Source organism: Terrapene carolina, unplaced genomic scaffold, assembly GCF_002925995.2.
Source record: "Terrapene carolina triunguis isolate 2854851 unplaced genomic scaffold, T_m_triunguis-2.0 Scaffold211, whole genome shotgun sequence".
Lineage (NCBI taxonomy): Eukaryota > Metazoa > Chordata > Testudines > Emydidae > Terrapene > Terrapene triunguis.
The window spans coordinates 3061009-3074900 of record NW_020664562.1 but is presented as its reverse complement, the minus strand read 5'-3'; the positions used below and the strand labels follow the sequence as shown (position 1 = coordinate 3074900).

Sequence of the window (13892 nt, the reverse complement as noted above, 5' to 3'; positions counted from 1 at the left end):
GTAGTTGAAAGCAGCTATCAAATCCCCCCTCATTCTTCTCTTCTGGAGACTAAACAATCCCAGTTCCCTCAGCCTCTCCTCATAAGTCATGTGCTCCAGACCCCTAATCATTTTTGTTGCCCTCCGCTGGACTCTTTCCAATATTTCCACATCCTTCTTGTAGTGTGGGGTCCAAAACTGGACACAGTACTCCAGATGAGGCCTCACCAATGTCGCATAAAGGGGAACGATCACGTCCCTTGATCTGCTGGCAATGCCCCTACTTATACAGCCCAAAATGCCATTAGCCTTCTTGGCAACAAGAGCACACTGTTGACTCATATCCAGCTTCTCGTCCACTGTGACCCCTAGGTCCTTTTCTGCAGAACTGCTACCTAGCCATTGGGTTCCTAGTCTGTAGCAGTGCATAGGATTCTTCCGTCCTAAGTGCAGGACTCTGCACTTGTCCTTGTTGAACATCATCAGGTTTCTTTTGGCCCAATCCTCCAATTTGTCTAGGTCCCTCTGTATCTGATCCCTACCCTCCAGCGTATCTACCACGCCTCCCAGTTTAGTGTCATCTGCAAACTTGCTGAGAGTGCAGTCCACACCATCCTCCAGATCATTAATAAAGATATTAAACAAAACTGGCCCCAGGACCGACCCTTGGGGCACTCCGCTTGAAACCAGCTGCCAACTAGACATGGAGCCATTGATCACTACCCGTTGAGCCCGACGATCTAGCCAGCTTTCTATCCACCTCACAGTCCATTCATCCAGCCCATACTTCTTTAACTTGGCGGCAAGAATACTGTGGGAGACCATATCAAAAGCTTTGCTAAAGTCAAGGAATAACACATCCACTGCTTTCCCCTCATCCACAGAGCCAGTTATCTCCTCATAGAAGGCAATTAGGTTAGTCAGGCACGACTTCCCCTTGGTGAATCCATGCTGACTGTTCCTGATCACTTTCCTCTCCTCTAAGTGTTTCATAATTGATTCCTTGAGGACCTGCTCCATGATTTTTCCAGGGACTGAGGTGAGGCTGACTGGCCTTGTCTGTTTAGATAGCTAACTCTTTGGAGCACAAACTGTCTTTTGCTATGTTTGTATTTTGCCTACCACAATGAGACCCTGATCTCAGTTGGGGACTTGGCACTTCTTTAATACAAGTTAATAGAGCCCAACAGACTTAGAGGAAAACACACAAACTAAAGCTTACTTTATTCAGTATGTCAGCTTCTCTCTTCCAGTACCAGAATTTGATGTCATATAAAGTGCGGAGAATCAAGTTCTACTGAATCAAAGAAAATTGAGTTTTAGCATTAAAAAAGTCAACAAAGAGAACTACAGACCAAGTTTCAAATGGGTTCCCAAAACCTTATTTCCAATCTGGATCAACTGAAAACCTTTCACATAAAGTAACCCCAACTGTCGAAGTTCCCATTTAGCACTATGATTAAACTACTATACACTGACTATTAGAGCTTGTCTTCACTACAAAGTTTTACTGTGTTTGTAAATTGTATTCAGAACCACATTAGCTAAGATGTTTGGTCATACTTAGCTGACAAAGTGATGAGTATGTTAGTCAGCATAGACTACGGCTAATATGATTCTTCACAATCGTGTGCCAACACAGTAACATTGTGTAGTCCGGATCACCCCCCAGCTGCAAGATTTCAGGCTCCAGTCTCTCAAACTAGAGCAACTAGATAGCAACATAAATGATTTGACATCCACCCTAACATTTTATTAAAAAGACTCCCAGAGATTTAAGATGTGGAATCATACTGTGAGACACAGACATTAAACCATGATTATGTAAGCTACAAAAGCTGGAGAAGAAACTATTTGATATAAGAGGCACGTGCACTAGAGAAGTAGCTGCTGGTAGACACAGCAACAGAAATTCAGAACTCCATCAGTGTCCGAATATATAACTGCTGTTGAATACACATTGTGTAGGATGTGCAGTATTCCATGTGACAGGCTGGGATTCTATGGTCAGCCATAGTGACCAAACTGCACTGGAATGTTTTGACTACTAACATGTAACTTTAAACCAATACATTTATTCAGCGCTATGAACAAACCACTCTTCTCAGTACAATAAATTCTTTGTCATGCTTTACAAATATTCCTCTTAACATAGGAGACCCAGCGGCTTTGTCAACATTAGCATTTTCTTAAAAAAAAAAAAAAAAAAAAAACACACCTCTCCTCAGCATGCTTCTAGCAGTGCAATTTCATTGTTGGTGGCATTGCTCAGAGTGCTAATGTAGAGAAGGCCAGCGAGCTTTATCTAAGACAACTTGATTTTAAAAGACTGAATGAATATCACATGCCTAATCTATGGCCATGGCCAGAAAATTATTAAATGGCTAAGGGGTTAGCTAGCTATGGAAGCAACCTGCACTTGGGTGCACTGCCCAAAAAATGACAAAAACATCAAGGGTTTGCAATGGCAATGGGTTGCAGCATCTAATAATTTCTTAGTGCCATTCATACAACTCCATTTCCCTAAAAAGTGGCTTGTTAAAAGATGCAGAATCCTGAAAAGGGCATTCTTTCCCCATCCGTCCACACCCAATGCATGACTACATTAGGAAGTTTGTGTTGAAAATAGTTACCAGTGGGTTTCCTCTAACCAAACAAGACAAAAGAATGTTTTCTACACCATTACTAAGAAAGCATTCTGGAGATTAGAGTGACAGCTATCTTTCTGACAAAGTTGTCATATAGTTCAACCAATGGACTCAGCAGGGACATAGCATTTGGACCGTAAAGACCGAACACAACTTTTCAGAAGTTAAATGTATACATTGTACATCTCTACAGTTTTTCCCATCAAATATGTAGTTACACAATGTGTTCAAATAAGACTATATTCTTAGAAAAGAAAGCAATTTGTCGAATGATCAGTTGCAGAGTGATTTACAAAGAGTTAGGTATCATATTCCTTTCAGGAAGTTTAGTGACATTTATTTTACCACTTTAAACTACACAAATACAACCTATTAAAATATATTTTTAATAGCACCTTTCCCATTCTCTCTCTCATACACATAACTACTAATTCTTCCATTGGTTTAATAACAAGAGGACAAACAAAAATCTGTGTACGTACATACATACACACACACACCCCCTTAGGTCATCACATTAATAATAGCAATCCTTGAAAAGCATATAGGCCAGGGGTGGGCAAACTTTTTGGCCCGAGGGCCAAATCTGGGAATAGAAATTGTATGGTGGGCCATGAATGCTCAGAAAATTGGGGTTGGGGTGCAGGAGGGAATGAGGGCTCTGGTTGAGGGTGCAGGCTCCGGGGAGGCGCCAGAAATGAGGAGTTCAGGGTGTGCGGGGGGTGCCCCGGGCTAGGGTGGGGGAGTGGGGTGCAGGGAGGGTGAGGGCTCCAGTTGGGGGTGCGGGCTGTGGGATAGGGCTGGGGATGAGGAGTTTGGGGTACAGGAGGGTGCTCTAGGCTGGGACTGAGAGGTTCAGAGGGCAGGAGCGGGATCAGGGCTGGGGGAGGGGGATCAGGGCTGGGGCAGTGGGTTGGGGTGCAGGCTCCGGCTGGGGGTGCAGGCTCTGGGATGGGGCTGGGGATGAGGAGTCTGGGGTGCAGGAGGGTGCGCCAGGCTGGCATCAAGGGATTCGGAGGGCGGGAGGGGGATCAGGGCTGAGGCAGGGGGTTGGGGAATGGGGAGAGGCTCAGGAATGCAGGCTCCGGGCGATACTGAACTTAAGCGGCTCCCAGAAGCAGCAGCATGTCCCTTCTCCGGCTCCTACACGGAGACGCAGCCAGGCAATTCTGCCCGCTGCCCCATCCACAGGCACCGCCCCTGCAGCTCCCACTGGAGCGCCGGAGGTGGGCCATGCCACAGTTCCGGGAGCTGTGTGGAGTGGACCCCAACCCTGCTCCCCAGCTGAAGCGCCAGAGGAGGGCCATGCCGTGGCTTCCGGAAGCCACGTGGAGCAGCTCCCTACCATGCTCCCCAGCTAGAGCAGGGCCATGCAGCGACTTCCAGGAGCCACGTGGAGCGGCACTCTATCCCGCTCCCCGGCTGGAGTGCCGAAGCAGGGCAAGCCCCAGACCCTGCTCCCCAGCGGGAGCTTGAGGGCCGGCTTAAAATGGCTGGCGGGCCGAATCCGGACCATGGACCGTAACTTTACCCACCCCTGATATAGGCTATTTTGCCACTGTTTTTCAACTGTTTTCCAATACCCTTTAACTTCAACTTGCTATTCTACTGTTCAAAATTTCAAAAAAGTACCTGCACTTATGAAAGGCACTTCAAGATTACATACAAAGAACATAATTTTACCATAGAAACAGCTTTTAGTCATTATCTCTGCATCAGCAGAACACCTCAAAACTACATCTAGAATATTATTTATGAAGACATTAGAAAGACATAATTTAATCATCAATTAATCAATAACATAAGTATGGTTCTTTATGCATACTTATGATTCTTGAAAATATGATTAGTAATTAATAACAGTTATGTAAAGTCATTGTTTAAAATAATTGTGTATAAACTAAATGGTGTGTTATGTTCAAGAAGACTAAGCTCTGTAAAATGCAATCAAAGCTCATTTTAAAAGGCTATTAATGCACCAACTCATTATATAATCTCTGAAGTTGAAACTTCAAATAGAAGTTACATGCCTCAAGAGAAGTCAAACAATGATTGAGCACTTACATATGTTTTCCATCCTCAAAGACCTTTCGAAATAAATTAATTTTTGCATTATCCCTGCCAGGCAGGGTAGATACAGGGCTGGCAGCACAACTGGGAATCACCAGACATCTACTAGTTAGATGCCAACATGAAAGGCAAGTGGGGACTGGCTTGCCAGCAAATCCAGGAGCAAGGTCATGCTGATGGGCAATGGGAAGGTAGTGTGATTCCTACCAGGATGCTGTCTCTACACGTTACTTGTGGGCACTCCATCTTATAGACCAACCCTCTTGCTAGTAAGTGCTTTGATGAACTTAGTCACCTTCCCCACCCCACCAAAAATATCTACAATTATAAGAAAGAAGAAGAAGAAGAAGCAGGTGCTTTCTCTCATGGTTTCCTCCATCCCCACCCCAGGAAGAAGAAAGGTATCCGCTTTTCTACTCTTCCCCAAGCCTCCTGGCTGCTCAGAAAGCAGTGAGAGTCCACTGGGAGTGGTTGCTTGAATAACTCTGTTGCTGAGACCCATATATTTCCCCAGACAGCAGATAGAATGAAAGAGAGATGATCGTTTCACTGTTGCCCACAGGGTTTCCATTAGCACCAATGGGACCAGGAATGACACCAAGGAGTAGTGGGTGCCCTCCCACCACAAAAATGTTTCCCTCTACCCCACCACACCAGAGAAGTGGAATAGAAGCAGAGGCATTTTGTTCCCTTACTATAGTGTGTGAGCTGTGACTTTGATAGTGATTAGTGAAATACAAGCAGTGATTACCTCAGAGAACAGGGAAATGATCAGCGTACAGGGGATGCACCAGTGTAATTGAGGCCAGGTCTATACTACAAACTGACATTGGTATAACTACGTGGCTCAGAGGGTGTGAAAAATCCACACCCCTGAGCAACGCAGTTATACTTATATAAACCCTGGTGTTTATATCAGGAGCCAGAGAAGGGAGGCTGATCATAGCCAGGCCAGACCCCCAGCTGCCAGGCTAGGGCCAGGAGAGCCTATGTGCAGGGATCCTTTCCTTTTCCAGGCAAACTCCCCACTGCAGGCTTGGACTATGGACTGGCACTGCTGCCCCCTTTGCCTCCCCTATCCCAACTTTTTCCAGCTGTGTGGACTCAGGCAGGAAGAGGAAGCTAGCCTGGGAGGTCTAGCTTAGACTAGTCCAAAACAGTAGCCTGTAAGAGGGATCCGACCTGGGCTCCCACCTGTGAGGCCTCCGTTTCTGAACAGGAGTAGCTAAAAAAAAAAAAAATGTTTTTTAAATTAATGATCAGCAAATGATCACTGACAATTTCAGAACTTTTCAGCAAACAAAATACATCAAAGAAAAGCAAGTTCTCTGAAATTTGCCAAGACATATCTCAACTTCAAGAATAGGCCTAATTCTGGAGGGGGGGGGGAAATTGGTAGGAGAGTCCTCTACCAGTATTACCTTCGAACTATGTACTTTAGATAATAACGAAGAAGACTGTATCATAGAAGAATGGGAAGTGGAACATTCAGCATCAGATTCTTCATTAGAATAAAAAGGGGGAAGGGGAATAAGCTATACCAGTATAAGGTATATTTATGCATGTTTAACTGCATCCACAAGTTGTACTAGTATAACTATATTGGTTTAAAAAACAAAAACAGAAAAACCCAACCTGCAACTGACAGTTGTACAAGTAAAATCTCTATGCAGACTAGGTCTCATTAACAAAACTTCACTGGAGGACATACGAATGATTATCTTTACAACTATAAAGGCCTGGCCTTTTTAAAATTTATTATTATTAAAGAAAGTTTAATTCCTGCAGAAATTGTAGGCCCCCTCGTTTGCAAGCCCACATTTTCCTGCTAACAGGGATGAGTAGGCAAGTTGACCTTTCAAGTCTTGGATAGAAAAGTAACAGTATCCCCAGACCAGTGAGACAGGAATGGTTAATTGACTAAGACTACACGAATTCCTGGATGCCGGCCAGAGATGCTAATCATGCCTCCCTTTTCCAAGAGCGGACAGATGTGTATCAGCATGCTTAGGGAACTATTTTAAAAAATTGTTAACATTACAGCATTATCTTATGTCATCTGCTGATAAGAATGTCAGAGAGATGCTACATTGAAGAAGCCGCTCTGGGTTCCCACACATTTGTATTCTGTTCCCCACTCTGCTCTCTGCTGACCAACCTAGACCAGTCCAGTTCCTTCCTAATTGGAGAGAAAAATCAGGATGTTTTGTTTCAAGATACATAAAGAAGAAATAGATGGGAACTGGTCTGAACAGAGGTGTACTGAAGACTGAGAAAAACTAAAATAGTACATTACTGAGTTCACATATTGCTAAATATATTATATGTAATATAATATTACTGGGAATCATCATTGCATTTTAATCCAAGTAATATAACACAGTACTATAGTACAATGTATATTAAACATGATGAAAAAAGTTATGTTTTAAAGCAAGTCTTCTACCCTTTTATTTGTAATTTTAAATCAATCACTTCAGTTTTGGTTACACTTAAAGAATAGTGTAATGCACACTGAAAACTAAACAGGCCCGGTGCAATAACTTTCCTAATAATAATCCTTTACTAACATTTACTATTGTTCTTTACCTTCTGTTTTCCTACTTAGAGAAGTGGGTGTTGAAATATAAATTAAAATAATTTGAGTGTAACTATATACAAAAAAACAAAAACAATTACAGCAATGAAATTCCACCATGGCAGACAAGAGATTAGTATCTATATGAAAGAAGGAAAAACAGTTTATGAAGCATTTACAGAGGACGTTAGACCTCAGATAGGCACATATAGCTCCCACTGATGTGAATGCTAGATGTTCAATTCATAGCCAAGGGCACAAGTTAGCAAGTACCATTTATGTACAGGTATTAGCTTTATTATGGAGGTGCCAGCTAAACTTCATACTTAAGGCTGAGCTAAGGTTTACACTTAAAGCAGGAATTCAACCTCTTATGAAAATTGATGTATCCTCCCTAAAGTTACAGCACTTTAACTGTAGGATGATTTTTTTTTCTGAGAATTTACAAGTAAATCTATTAGTTTATAAGGTAACAGTAATTCTAAAAAATTGGTCCTTAAAGACAGACTTTTTCCTTTGTCCTTAATGATCTTAACAAAATTCTCTCAACTGCCCATAAAATAAAAGCCCCACTGAATCTTGTCCATAGGCCACACTTGAGATGTTTTGTTGTTGTTGTTGTTTAAAAAAAGATTCATAGTCATTCTCTCTGGTCCCATCCCATCTGCTCCGATTCCGCCACTAGCACCACCACCTTTATTCTTCATAACTGAAATTTTCTCCTTTAGCAGAGGCTACATTAAGATAAAGTCAAGGTTGAGAGTACATATCAGTAATTTAGGGTTCAGCACATTACAGCGTTGTTGTGATTATCCCCCAGAATAAGCATAATAAATCCAGGAATTCCAAGTTAAGGTTACTCTGAAAAGAAAACCAAATTTGTTGTGTGGGTGTCATAACTCCATTTTCATATGTTAACCTTAATTCTGCCCTGTAGTGACACCATGAGAGGGGAAACAGATATTTAAAAATCAGTATAATCTAACACAAGGCCACAAACACTGAAATGCCTTAATGGTAATTGTATGATTAAACACCCAATAAAATTGAGAAGTCCAAAAGGACCGCAAGGCTTTACAGAAGCTTAACAATCTAAGGCAGACACCCTTGATAGTGGGGGATGTCTTAGAGGAGATTAGTTCTTCAGTATGCTTCTATATTCCTGGTCACACGTTCTGAATTTTTAAATCTACTGTTAGCCAGCCCCCAAATCCCTGATCATCCACAACCACCTCCAATACAAAAAATTAATTAGTATTTCTCTTCAACACTATGCTTCTGAAAATCCAGTAGCACATCTGAAACTATTATTAGGAAAGCCCTCCAGATGATATCTGATAGTGGGGAATACAAAATATTGATCCAGAGATTCAATAGCACAAGATTCCTTTATTATATTCCTTCTCCTGAAGGGGAAAACAGGAGCTGGTACATTTTGCCTAGTGCATTAAGATCTAGAAACTTCCTGCTAATTGTCTTTTCACAACTTACTGGCAGAGAAATATACTGATCAGTATTCTCTAGAGTGCAGCAACGTTTCCAGTCTCTCTCTCTTAAGCTGCTCAACCTTGCATTAGCAAACATTTGAGTTTGACAGTTATGTTCTTACAGTTGCTTAATTAGTATTTGCACACACACACACACCCCTGGAACATGCAATGACAAACCAGATATGGGCAAATTGCCACTGTTAACATTAACCAAAAAAGAGGCAATGCTCCTGTTTTAGATGTCAAGAGAACAATTACTGCATTATTTGTTAAAGAATTAAAAATTGTGCCCATCATTCCTAAGGCTGTTTTATAGTTTCTAAAGGACTTTGACAGCAGCACGTTTTTAAAACCAGATGATTTCAAGTTTGATATTTCTCTTTTTTTCTGTGTATTAATAGGCATCAGACTAATTACAATAACATTTCATAAAAAGGGAGAAGTTACACACTCAATGCCTTTATTAAACAGAATGTCATTCTCACCAACAGAGCTCAAATTTATTCTGATGATCCTGTATGCCATTTAACATACCCAGTCTGCATTAGTATGCAGCCTTTTGGATCATTCTGTTCTTTTCCATATAAAAAATCCTTGGTGTCATTACCCAACCCCCAAAATTGTTTTGATTCCTCTTTCCAATATCTTCTCCAGCTACACAGACAGAATTATAATAAATTGGTTTACTCCACTTACAATGCACCTTAACTGTATTATCACCTGCTTTTAAAGTGACCCCAAATGCCTTTAAATTCACAAGGATGCTAATTTTCACAAGTTTTCATATTTCATCTTGGCAAATCCCAAAGGGATATGGCTTCCTTGCAGATCAAGCACCACCTGGATCAATCTCCGTCTAGGTCCTTAAGGTGGTCTAGCTGTATATTCAATTTATGTCCAGCACTGGCAATCTTCTCATTCCAAAGTTTAGCTCTCGTATGATCACTGGCCATGTAGTGGAATTCCTTGGTAAACTCACTTCAGGATTCACTGGTCATAGCCATCGGGCACATCTACACTGGTGAAGTTACATCGCCAGCAGTTACAGCACCGCTCAGAGAGTGCAGAAGGAAAACGCAGTTGTGCGTTCACACTGACACCTGCCTGCGGAATAGCGTGTTCACACTTGCGGCACTTGCAGCAGTATTTGGAGCGGTGCACTCTGGGCAGCTATCCCACAGAGCACCTCTTTCTCTTTTGCCGCTAAGACTTGTGGAAAGGTGGAGGGGGTCGCGGGGCATCCTGGGTCCAGTCCCAATGCCCCGTGATGCATTGCTTCGCATCCCAGCAATTCCTGTACTTCCATCATTTAGCACCATCTTTCAAAGGTTTGTGTACTGCGCGCCCTGCCTCTTTCAGGCTTCAGGAATGGATCCCGAACAGCTGACCAGTATACTGTTCACTCTGACCAACACGTCATGAGTAGCTAGGGTGACCAGATGTCCCGATTTTATAGGAACAGTCCCAATTTTTGGGTCTTTTTCTTATATAGGCTTCTATTATCCCCCAACCCCTGTCCCAATTTTTCACACTTACTGTCTGGTCACTCTATGAGTGGCAGTGGAGTTATTCCTTAAACTACAAAAGCAAGAGGAGTGCAACATTGATCTTGCCACATGAAGTAGCTATGACACAAGATTGCTTGTGGCATTCACGGAGGCGCTGACCACAGTGGAACGCCAGTTTTGGGCTCAGGAAACAAGCACCAAGTGGTGGGATCACATCGTCATGCACGTCTGGGATGACGAGCAGTGGCTGCAGAACCTTCACATGAGGAAAGCCACATTCATGGGACTGTGTGATGAACTCGCCCCAGCTCTGCAGCACAAGGACATAAGAATGAGAGCTGCTCTGTCGCTGGAGAAGCGGGTGGCGATTGCACTGTGGAAGCTGGCTACTCCAAACTGCTACCGATCAGTCGCTAACCAGTTTGGATTGGGAAAGTTGACCATTGGAGTTGTATTGATGGAAGTGTGCAGGGCCATTAATCTCATCCTGTTCCAAAAGACCGTGACTCTGGGCAACGTGCATGACATTGTGGATGGCTTTGCACCAACGGGCTTCCCTAACTGCGGAGGAGCGATAGATGGCACACACATTCCAATTCTGGCACCAGACCAGCTCGTCACAGAGTACATTAATCACAAGGGGTATTTCTCAATGGTTCTCCAGGTGCTTGTGGATCACCGTGGGCATTTCACGGACATAAACGCAGGCTGGTCTGGAAAGATGCATGACGCACACATCTTTCAGAACACTGGCCTGTTCGGGAAACTGCAAGCAGGGACTTTTTTCCCGGACCAGAAGATCACCGTTGGGGAAGTCGAAATGCCCACTGTGATCCTCTGCCTACTCCTTAATGCCGTGGCTTATGAAGCCATACACAGGGCAACCTGACAGCAGCAAGGAGTGGTTCAACAAAAGGCTGAGCAAGTGCAGAATTACTGCTGAATGTGCATTTTTGGCTGTTTAAAAGCCCGCTGGTGATGCCTGTATGGGAGCCTGGACATAGCCAATGACAATATTCCTATGCTTGTAGCCATGTGCTGTAAGCTCCATAATATTTGTGAAGGAAAGGGTGAAAGCTTCACTCAGGGCTGGATCACAGATGCTCAGTGCCTGGAGACTGAGTTTGAACAGCCGGAGACCAGGGCTATTAGAGGGGCACAGCGTGGGGCCATAAGGATCAGGGATGCCTTGAGGCAGCAATTTGAAGCTGAAAGCCACTAATATTTGCTGCTATGCTCGGGATTGCAGTGCTTGTAATGCTAGGAGGTGACTGGTGCACATGATGCAATAAGGGGGTTTAACATAATTGCATGTTGCTTTGCAGTGCTCTTTTTGTTTTCACTTAATAGAATCAAGTTTGCTTTCAAACCAACACAATTCTTTTATTAAAAGACAACAACTCGAGGAGAGAGTCAAACGACAAAAATACATCAGAATGGAGGGGGATGGGGGAAGGAAAGGCCTCCAGAGGAGGAGGGATCCTGGGACAGCTACAGATTTGTGTATGTCCAGGGATCATATCCAACCTTCTCCTTTGGAGTACAATGCAGCAGGTGCTGTACTTCAGCAGGGCTAAACTGCAGAGGGATGGGTGTTGAGTGCAGTGGGAGTCAACACTGCTGGACTGTGAGGAGGGAAGATTGGAATGCTGCAGGTAGAGAGTGGAGCCAGGAGGTTGATAACAGTGTGTTGGTGGCGTGTGGGGGTGCATGGGAAAGAGTTTGTGACAGCGGCTGCAGGGGAGGACGGGCGCAGAGCTGCTCGGTTTGAAGAGCTAGTATTGCCTGGAGCATGTCCACTTAGCGCTCCATAATGTTTAAGAGCTGCTCCGTGGCTTCTTTCTGGCGTGCTGCATTCTCCTTTCGGTCCCTCTTCTCGCTGTCCCGCCACTCCTTTAATTCCTGTTTCTCAGCGGCGGAGTGCATCATAACCTCATGCAGAAAGTCCTCCTTAGTTCTTTGTGGCCGCTTTCTAATTCTGTGCAGCCGTTCTGCCACCGATAAGGGAGGCTGGCCTCCCCAGGACATCTCTGTGAAGTTTAAATGCAATATTTTAAAGAAGCAGTATTGTTTGCAACACAGACAACACTGATTCAGTGCTTTAAAACACAGCCAGTACTCACACACCTGTCACTAACTGGCTGACCCCAGGCAAGCACACATGAGCCACAAGACCCCCAAAATGGTGAGTAGCCACAGGGGCAGGGTGAATCACTCTTCCCGGACCCTGCTGTACACTGGGCATGTGACTCTTAGGGAGAGCCAGTACTGTAGCCGGGGCCTGATAATCATTCCTGTCCCCACACTTTCCACAGGATATGATCATTATGGAAGATATCTCACTGCTGAGGGTGAGCAGGGAATCAAGGGAGGGTCTTCTCCAAGACTGCGGCTTTCGCCCTAGCCCCTATGTAGTTCACCTATGTGCAGCAATGGTCGTTCCCCTCCGCCCACCCCACGACAGCACAGTGGCGCAGGAAAGTTACCATTAATGGGGCAAGAAACAAAGCAGCTCTGCCGAGGAACCTGCGTCAGGGGATTGCCCAGTATCTGCAAGGGTTTCCTGGAGATCTCTGATGGAGATTCCCGTGAAGTGAGGGAATCTATCAACAGCCTGTTCCACTGCTCAGAATAGGCATGCGGTGGGAGACAAGCCTGCTTTCTGCAACTCTCCTGCCCCCAACAAATCGCTTCAGCAATTCCCAAAATCAGATCCACTTACCCGGGGCCTCCTCTCCTGTTTGGGTTTCACCAAAATCCGACTGCTGTGACTGACTAGGCTCCTCCGGGGTAGAAAAGAGCTCCTGACAGCATGCATCTCTGGCCTCTAAGCCATCCTCTGCCTCTGGGTCCCCCTCCCCCTCTTCGTCCAAGATTTCCTCCTCCTGGCTCGGTCCACTCTCGACTGGCACGTGAGCCAACGAAGTATCCACAGGGGCCTTTGCAGTGGAAGCGGGGTCACCACTGACTATCACGTCCAGCTCTTTGTAGAACTGGCAGCTCATGGGCACAGCACCGGAGCGGCGGTTTGCCTCCCAGGCCTTGTGGTAGGCATTCTGCAGCTTCTTCACTTTTACCCTACACTGCAATGTGTCCCAGTCATGGCCCCTTTCTATCATGCATCGTGAAATCTGTCCATAGGTGGTATAATTCCTACGGCTAGAGTGCAGCTAGGACTGCACAGCTTCCTCTCTGCAAATGCCGATGAGGTCCAGTAGCTCGGCATTGCTCCAAGCGGGGGATCACCTGGTGTGAGGAGCAGGCATGGCCACCTGGAAAGATGCGCTGAGACCACTGCATGCATCACCGAGCAAACAGGAAGAGGACTTTCAAATTTGCAAAGGAATGTACAGGGTGGAGATGTCGGTTGGTCACCTGAGGGCAGGGCAATAAAGTTCAAACCGATGATCAGAGAGGTGAGAACAGGCATTGTGGGACACCTCCTGGAAACCAACTGCAGCGCTGTAATCACCACGGTGTCTACACTGGCACCACAGCGCTCTAGACCCAGTGCAGAAAGCTCTACCCCTCTCATCGGGGTGGTTTTTTTAGAGCGCTACAACTGCGCAGTTTCTGCACACTAAATGGCTTGGCAGTGTGTACACCTCGGGAGTTACAG

At 44.7% G+C, this 13892-nt stretch overlaps 1 protein-coding gene across 3 annotated transcripts in view; it reads right to left on the bottom strand.

The window, feature by feature from the left end:
* LOC112103414 (E3 ubiquitin-protein ligase RING2) overlaps positions 1-13892 on the bottom strand; it is a 52240-nt gene that overhangs the window by 29428 nt on the left and 8920 nt on the right. The window contains exon 2 of one of the 3 annotated variants that reach the window (XM_029912414.1): positions 1202-1276. The exons of 1 other annotated variant lie outside the window; for it this stretch is intronic. The gene's annotated coding sequence lies outside the window, so the exon portion shown is untranslated. The remainder of the gene's footprint in view (positions 1-1201; positions 1277-13892) is intronic. One more of the 3 variants, XM_029912415.1, reaches the window with a different exon arrangement.